This window comes from Malurus melanocephalus, unplaced genomic scaffold (genome assembly GCF_030028575.1).
Source record: "Malurus melanocephalus ecotype Western Australia unplaced genomic scaffold, MMel_1.1 scaffold_26, whole genome shotgun sequence".
NCBI lineage: Eukaryota > Metazoa > Chordata > Aves > Passeriformes > Maluridae > Malurus > Malurus melanocephalus.
This window is the reverse complement of record NW_026623258.1, coordinates 1691507-1700383: the sequence shown is the minus strand read 5'-3', so window position 1 is coordinate 1700383 and position 8877 is coordinate 1691507.

Here is an 8877-nt window from a genome sequence, read left to right as displayed (position 1 = left end):
AAAAAAAAAAAAAAAAAAAAAAAAAGCTGAAAAAATTAGCCAAGCACAGCTGAAGACAATTTTCTTTTTTTCATGAAAAATGTTAGCTAGATTGAAAACCTTGTAGAAGAAAACATTTGTTTTGTCAAATATTAATTCTTAAAAAAGAATTTAACCTTATTTCTTGAAGGATATAAACTATTTCAAATCAAGCTGTAAAGAAAAATTAAGCACATTATGAACAGGTTACTTGAATGCTAAATTGCTCTTCATATCTTATTATTTGAAGCTGCTTTGAAAAGGATTAGCAGCTCCTCACATCTTACAGACTGCAGAATCAATGGAGTCACTTAGGAAGAAGGGGTATTTCCATATCCCAGCKCTAAACCAGTGTTCACATTCCACTTCCCTGAGTACATTAAAAATGTACAGACAGATAGCTAAGCAGATAACAGCAGGTGAACTTCTGGCCCCATTACAGTCAATGGGAGGTCTGTCATTATATCAAAGGCGCCAGGATTTCACCCTCTAACTCTTCTTTCTCATCCATCAGAAAAGCACTTTCACCCACCAAACTTAATGACAAAGCAACTAAAAGTTTCSAACAATTTTGAAGTCCCCACTGCAAACTTAAATTTCACATTTGTTTGAGAGGCATTGGCAGCTTTCAAAGTGTGGATTATCAGTCAGCCTCCTGCAGTTGACAAAGCAAATCAGAGCAAGTAAATTTGAATGTGTGAATAAAATACATGTTAAAAAAATGTAGTAACAACTAGTAAGATGCCAAGAAAATTTCTGTATTTAAATTAGACATCTGTGCCCTATTTTTAAATATTCATCATTGTAAGTGATTCAGCATGTTCCCCACTCCTGTCAGAGTACACATATTTTAGAAACGTTTTAGCTTTAACACCTTCATTGCCATATGAATCCATTACCAGAAAATTGTCTACCCTTAAACTTATTCATATCTACAGATTTCACCATGAGCTCAACTGAGTCAACACAAATTGCCAAGAAAACTTACTTTCCAGATCTGGTGTAAGAAAATATTATTAAAATTCTATTAAAATTGAATACTGCAATTACATTTTTCAGACATATGACCGATGTTTACAGATGGACTGTTCTTACCCATATATTTCTGATTCATAGCCATCACCTGCAATGGGAGCACAACTGGGTTGGACAAAAAAAGAAAACCTGTCATGAAGAGGATGCAAAAAAAAAAAATCTTGCAGAATATCCTGAAAACACAGAGATGATAGGAGAAAAAATGTGGCCCATTTATTTCAGAGCACTTGTAGTGAGGTGCACTGAAAATAAATGGATAAGTGGGTGAAACTGGATGACATTCATTCACCTGATTTGTGTGAGAGGTTACATGAGGTGATAACAATGGTTCTTTCTGGCCTTGCAATCCATTAAATTATGTGTTATCTGAAATGAGGGGGGAAAAAGACTTATTACAATAAGTTTGATGAATATCCCAMCCCAAAACCTAACCCAAAGTTGACACACATTACAGTGCAAGATCSAAAAGCCTGTGGGTTAATTAAACTGGCTGTCAAAGAATGATGAAATGATTTGGGATATRGGACAAATTGAATCCAGTACTTTCAAAGTTCATTAAAAGCCAATAAAGCATGGAACTAAATTTGATTTTAAAATGGTTAGACTTGGTGCATAGAAAAGGGCATAATCATAAGTTTTATCTGTGCCTGAAAATGAACTAGTGAGGGAATTAGCTAGAACTCTACTCATGAAGCCACAACAGCAGAAAATATCTGTTGTCAACAAGAGCTGGTTGCAAGACTGTAAACAATGGAACATATTGGGGAAATATGGGAGGATGCACCTGCCAAAGAAAGATCAGCAAACACACTTTATAAATGTGTCACAAGTGTCTAGCAAGGAATCTGCACATTCTATTGACAATGCACTTTAGATACATCACATTCTAATAGGTCTGAAACATTAGCTTCTGGTAAAATAGCAAGTTGTTACGATATTTCCCACCATCTAGGACTGGCACAGTTCTGCATYGAACCTCAAGGAGTGGTAGACAAAGACACCAGGAAGCTATCCACTGAGTTAAACTTTTGTTCTGAAAGAGTRTGAGGGGAAAGCGAAAGTTAAAATATTAAGACAAGAGAGATGCATACTCTGATAGATTTCACTACAAAACTCTTATTTAAAACACCAGTGAATTTATGGATTTGCTTTTTGGTGATTTGAAGAAGGTGATCAGTATTTGCTTTGTATGCATTTTGGGAAGAATTGCCTCTGAATGTTTGTATTTAATCTCCTCTTCTTAGATTCACTTAGTTGTTTCAGAAATAGCTAATGGCTAACTCCCTGAAGATTCCTAGAGTTTGCTTAAATCACTAAGGATAGGCAATTAAAGAGGGTAATTGTACTGTTGAAAACAACTGACTTTTTCTTGTTTCTTTGTTTTGTCTAGTTTGGATCCTTTCATTGTTTTACCAGAGGTAAAAGTCAGAGCTGTCTATCTATGAATTGCAGAAAAATGTTTTAATGCAAGAAGACATATTCCTTTTAATCAGCTTCTTGATTTGAATAGAAGTCATATGAATTCCATATCTCATCATTAAAGTCTCATAATTTATACAGGGAAAAAAAAAAAAACTACCACAAGGTTCTCAACAATTTGACAATGAACATGATTAACTTTGGTCAGTATTTGAAATACTTAAGAAAATGGTGCCAGGAGCAGGAGAGGGAAAGATAAAGTGCTCCATGAGTTATAGCTTTAGCACTTAACGTGTATATCACAAGTCACAGAGCAGACATGTTGAGTAAAAATATTTTTTAACACCAGCTAAAAGAGACAAAGAGACTATTGCTCTACAAATGAGCCTACCCTGAATTAATGCTCTCTGCAAATAAATATTTTAAAAAGTTATGTTTCCTCGTGAAACATAACACATATTCAACCTTTAAGTACAGTAGTTTCTTTTTGGAGCATTGTCTTTCAGGATAAGCATTAATTTTAGAAACAGATTGATGGAAGCTACTCCAGGTTATACACATTAATTTGCATCTATTGATATGGAAGTTTAAACATGACTATCCATAAGTATCTTAATTAAAGTTCCTAATCTGAAGCATGAATCCTTATTGGATGTATCTATGGGGTGCAAATTTAGGAAACCAGAACGTATTTCAAGAGAACTAGAAATGTGGCAGCGTGACAGATGATATGGTTTTATAACCTATTTTTGTTGCTTTTGTRCTCAAAGGCCTCCCCATCAGAACTAGAATTCTGTTGGTCTAGTATATAAAATAACACTTGAAAATAAAGACTCATGATAAATAGTATAGCCTCAAAAGAGTTTATGAGTAATAGCAATGATGAGTGTATCTCCTTGGTTTTATCTCTTCTTTTCTTATAGTGTATGTTTTATTTACTTTTTGATGTTAGAGATTGCTGGTTCAGCATCTCTTTTCCATGTACCTCTATGCAGCTGTTTGCAGTTACAAATAAACCCTTAGTCAACAGTCAAACCCCATGTGAACTGAGTGTTTACTGATAAAAATCTGTATTTTTTTTACCAATCCAGGAATTAATTTGGGGCAGTGATAAAAATGAATTGAAAAAGAATATTATTTGCTTGTATTGCACAATGAGCAATGAGTTTAGTCTGATCGTTCAAAGTTGCAGATGGAAGACCTTGTGAAAGACAGATATTGGGATATTGGGATATTGGGAAAAGTCTGAGCTAATTATTCTCACATGAGAAATCTCTAATGTACCATTTTCAGATCCACTCCATTATTTGTTTGTTTTTCTGATATTCTAGTTCCCATTTAGTAGCTCTATATAATCTCAAGACAAACTTCYCAATTAAGTAAAAAGACATCAATTTATTTTGTTTACAGGAGAAAAATTTAGCTGGACTGACTTAGATGCATGTAGTTGAGAAAAAAATACTTTTCATACTCCAGTTACTTTATGCTTATTGTTCCAGTATCCATAAGGAACAGATTTGTTTTGTGGTGAAGTAGATATTCAAAAAAGGGATTTTTTTTTTTTTTTTAATCAGGCTGATCTCATTTTCCTTATGTAGAATTATGGAGATATATACTTTAAAACTTGCCTATACTGAAATGCTACCTAGAAACAGTTTGCATCTCTAAATAGTCCTTCTTTTTTAACTTTGCAAGAACTTTACAAGTTTACTTTTACGTTCCAAATGCTCCAGCTTTTAAATTGGTGAACAAAAAGTTCATCTGAAGCCCTGCACAGTCTCAATGCCCATCGGACAGGCTGAATCCAAGCTCCTGGAATGTCAAAAGGTGACAGATAGCMCTTGTTAATTTGCTCTTGAACCCCCAATTTCCTTATTCCTTCAAATGCTTCAGCAGTCTCACATATTTATGTCTGTTCATCTGACAGGATAAGAAGTTTAGTGAACCTCCAAAGTGAGTAGAACAATTTTTGAGCAGTTACATTGCAAAACTTATTTACAGATTATTCCCCAAGTCTTATAACCACATAATTAAAACTACTCTTCAAGAATGATRCTTAAAGACACATCCTTTTTTTTTTTCTTTTTTTTTTGAGGTAGTCAAGGATCTGCCATTCATAGTCACACTACCAAGCACAAATTATTTAAACACTGAGAGTATAAATCTCACTATGAATGTCTCTGATTCTCTTTGCTTGTGGTAAAACCACTGATCAAATACATAAAGCCTTGTTTTTGATATATCTTCAAAGATTTAGAAAACATTCAATGGACAATAGAAAATTGGACTGTCACAGCAGCCTTCCTTAGTTCACCCATGGAGAACTTGCAATCAACTTCCTTATTCTTAATGCCAAAAGTATCAGTTACACTCAGAGTCACACAGCTTTAAACATCTTGGCACAATAGGGTATTCTGATATTTTCTTCCATTATAGATTAAATTATCTTCACAGCAAAACAGTATAAACTTTCAAAATCCATCTTATACCTGCTCAGTTTTGTCTTTGAATTAGAATGTGAAAACACAGCTAACAGTGTGCTGGGGAATAYCCACAGGTATTGTGCTTGTCCATAATATTTTAAAATTGGTTTTAAGACTCTTTCCTTTTCTTCCTCTACTTTTTTCTTTTTTTCCTGAGATGACMAAAGGAATTCAGGTGAAGGTGTATTAATGTACTCCCCTCCATCTGTCTCCTGTTAATTAAATCAGGAGCTCTGGAACAGGGKAAGAGCAGCATGCTGCAGCCTGCAGCCTGCAGAACAAAAGAAGAGTTGTACAGTATGGAGGGAGCCTAATGGGTGAAAGCACTCCTGCATGTAGCAATCTGTGCTCCCTACAATGTTACTCATCATTCTGTCTAACTTCAATAATATTCTTAGCATGAAATGTCTAAGATTAATGAGGCATTTATTCTCCGATAAGAAGCTGTCATAAAGAATACATTTTCCATCAACACTTTTGCAGTTAAATTAATATTACCAACGTTTTGCAAATACGGGATTCAGCAGTGGTTTATAGCAGATGAAGTGAAGCTAGTCCATGGAGCAGGTTTATATCTTGGGGTGGGTCATTTTCTCTGTTGATGAGCAGAAATGCCTCTAGTGAGCACACCCTCRAATCTCAAAATTGCTGCCACAGACACCTTGTGCTTGGAGTTGTTAAAGGTCAGATACAGGCTTGGGTATATCCATGGCCTGATCCAGTATAGTTGGAGTTTTTAATATTAAATGGGTAAGGGGCCTCTAACATTTGTCATCTTTATCTTGCTATGCAGTGCATCTTGAACAGAAGCACCTGAGCCCACTTTTCCTGACTTTCTATTGTGGAGGTAGTAAAAAATATCCTCTAAAAGTAATCCTCTAAAAATCCCATACAGCTCAAGCACTGTCAGGGCAACCACTGGCCAAGTTCCTTTCTTTGTGAATTGTAAAGTGTCTTAATCTGAGCTGCATGTTTAAAATAAGGGTAAGTGATATGTCCTCCAAGGCAAATGACATATTTCAGCTCTTGGTTACTTTTTTTTTTTTTTTTTTTTTTTTTTTTTTTTTTTTTTAATCACTTTTCACAAGCTTTTTCAGAAGCAGCANTTTTTTTTTTTTTTTTTTTTTTGCATAATCACTTTTCACAAGCTTTTTCAGAAGCAGCAGGTAGCTAAGACATGTAAAACAATATTTAAACTTGAAATATGCTTTTCACTACAGGACTTACATTCTCATTTCATCTTTTAGTCTCTTTTCATTATCTGAATTCAGTAATCAGGTCAGTAATTAAGTTCAGGTCAGAACTTAATACAGACTTCTCAGTTGAGCATTAAAGGACCAAAAAAGAACGAGTCAGTCTCTGAATGAATTAAGGAAACTYGTCCACTTCTGATTTGGTCATCCTTACGAGGGTCTGCTACCAAAATCCTTAAATCTCCTTGCTACTTCCAACAGATGTCCTGTGAAACTCCTGGAAATTTTATTGACCTCATTGACTTGGCCTCCATTAAACCTATTTTCATYTAAAAGATTCTTTGATTTTTGGTACAAGTGGATTTTTTTTTTCTGTTGGATATTCCCTTATTCCCTGATAATACATTTTCTTCTTTCTACTCTAGTAGGTAAGGAAGTTATGCCTACACGAAATGGAATATTGCAAGTAATAGCAATAGGAAAAAATAGTAGATGACCAGCAAAACAAATCACTCTTTTTTCTTGATTGGAACAGACAAGTTTATCCAAGAGACGGTAGAGAGATATCTGCAGCAGAGCAGTGTGAAACATATCTTCAGTCTTGTATTTATTCCAGATGATCTGAAGCCATTGAATATATCATTCCGCTATAACACTGGAAGGCATGTTAGTTTTGTACCATGATATATGATAATCTGCTTTTCATGGGAATTATATTTTGAATGATTTCAGGGTCAGCAACTTGTCTCTTATTCATATCTTGCTGGGTTTGTATGTGTCAAGCACTCACACTTAGGAAAACACCCATAGAGAAAACTGTAACATCATTCTTCTCTAGCACGCACCAGCAATGTCAGAGAAAGACAATGAACTTCTAAATCTGGCTTTAGAGTATTAAGTTTTATTTAACCTAAGGCAAATTTCATTGCTGCAATTTGTTGTGTTGTCAACAGAAAAAAATGTCTCTTCAGCAACAAATGTAGAGCATTGTTGTTTATCAGTGTATTTCAATACCTTTTCTTAAAATGTCAATTCTAACTAAGCATAGCTTTCAGGAAATCCAAACTTTCTTCCATTATGTATTAGCTCTCTTTCATCAGACATACTTTTCCTTTAGAGTCCCCTACACAAACTTAATTAAAAATACAATTGGAGCCATTTTGTCAGATGAAAATATTTAAATATAAAAAAAAATGCTAATTTATGAACTATATGGGCAAAGATAAAACTTCAAATCAAATGGATTTAAGTATAATCTCAGAAAAAAACCAGTCAAAACATACACACACACACACCAAGCATACAACTGCATAACAAGAACCRTATTTTTTATGTCTGTCTCATTTTTCATGTCAGACATGCCTTAGAGAACTTAAACATTTACTCATTCTCTCCAAGTTGTATTCTTTGACAGTTTTAGGTACTATCAGAAGCCAAAAATTATGTTTCTTTTCATGTTAATTTTGGAAGCTGATAGCTTTATTAATCAAGATGTCTCTTATTTTTGAGTTAAGAGCCAGTTAGCATAAATGCTGCATCTTTCTGTTATTGTATTTACATACAGATTGATAGGGGAATGAAGCAGAGCCACACCTGAGCAGGAACATAGAGGTGATAAGTGAAAGAGACACAAACCAGAGCCATTCACCTTCATTCCCAGGCTACAGGACCAGCACTCCATCTTTATGTGCTATTTGACACAGACTCCTCTGATTGTTAGATTCAGATCCTAATCCATCTCCTGATGCAAAAGAAGATTAACTAATTTTAGAAAAAGACTGAAACAATTTTTTTGCTTAATATTTTGCATTATCATCAACAATTCTGACAGAATCAATAATGTGCATTTCCAATTTATGGTGTGGATGCACCAGTGATTACTATTGGCACATCCCTCAGGAAAACTGTCTTTACAAAAATGCAAGAACAAAGACACTTTCAAAGCTTGAATATCTAGAGCACATTTAAAGGAAGAAATGAGCTATAAGCAATGCCTTTGCTTTCCCTGTGGAATTTTCAAGTACTTGCATTTGATGGGGCGAAATCAAGTGAGACTGTTTCAGCGATAAAAACAAACATTTACAGATTGACATTTACACAGTCACCAATTTATAAAATGCTACTCTCATTGTGATTTGTCATGTCTCACTCACACCACCCATCCCTTTAAAACAGAAAACTGTGCTGYGGAGGATCAAAGGTTCACTTCAAGGTGAAAGTACGTTTTGCAGAGATAGTAAAATTAAACCAGCCAGAAGGAAAAATTATCATAATTTCAAAAATAATTGTGGGTTTGTTGCTTTTCTTTTCTAGAAGGCAAAAAAAAGACTGAAAGTAGCAATGCAGAAATCTATTCTGAAGAAAGATCTTTAACTGATTAATAATCAAATGAAACAATTCTTTGTCTTGGTCGCTCAGCAACTCCTCTGTTATATTGGTTTCAKTGGACAAATAATTCAGAGCTAAAAGGGCACCTTATGTCTTTTCCCACACCCAGCCACATAGAAGCAGAACAGTGGATGTGGCAGCAATCACAGGAAATGAGWGGTCAGCAGAAATTTGGACAGGAGTGTTTAGTCACATTGTGAGGCAGCTCATTAACAGAGGACAAAGCAGGACTGATGTTGCTGCAAGACAAGGTCACCATTTGGATGGAACCAARAGCACATTCCCAGACTCCATCCCTCCTGTCCAGTGAAGGGAAGACAGTGTGCACAGCCTTGACTTTG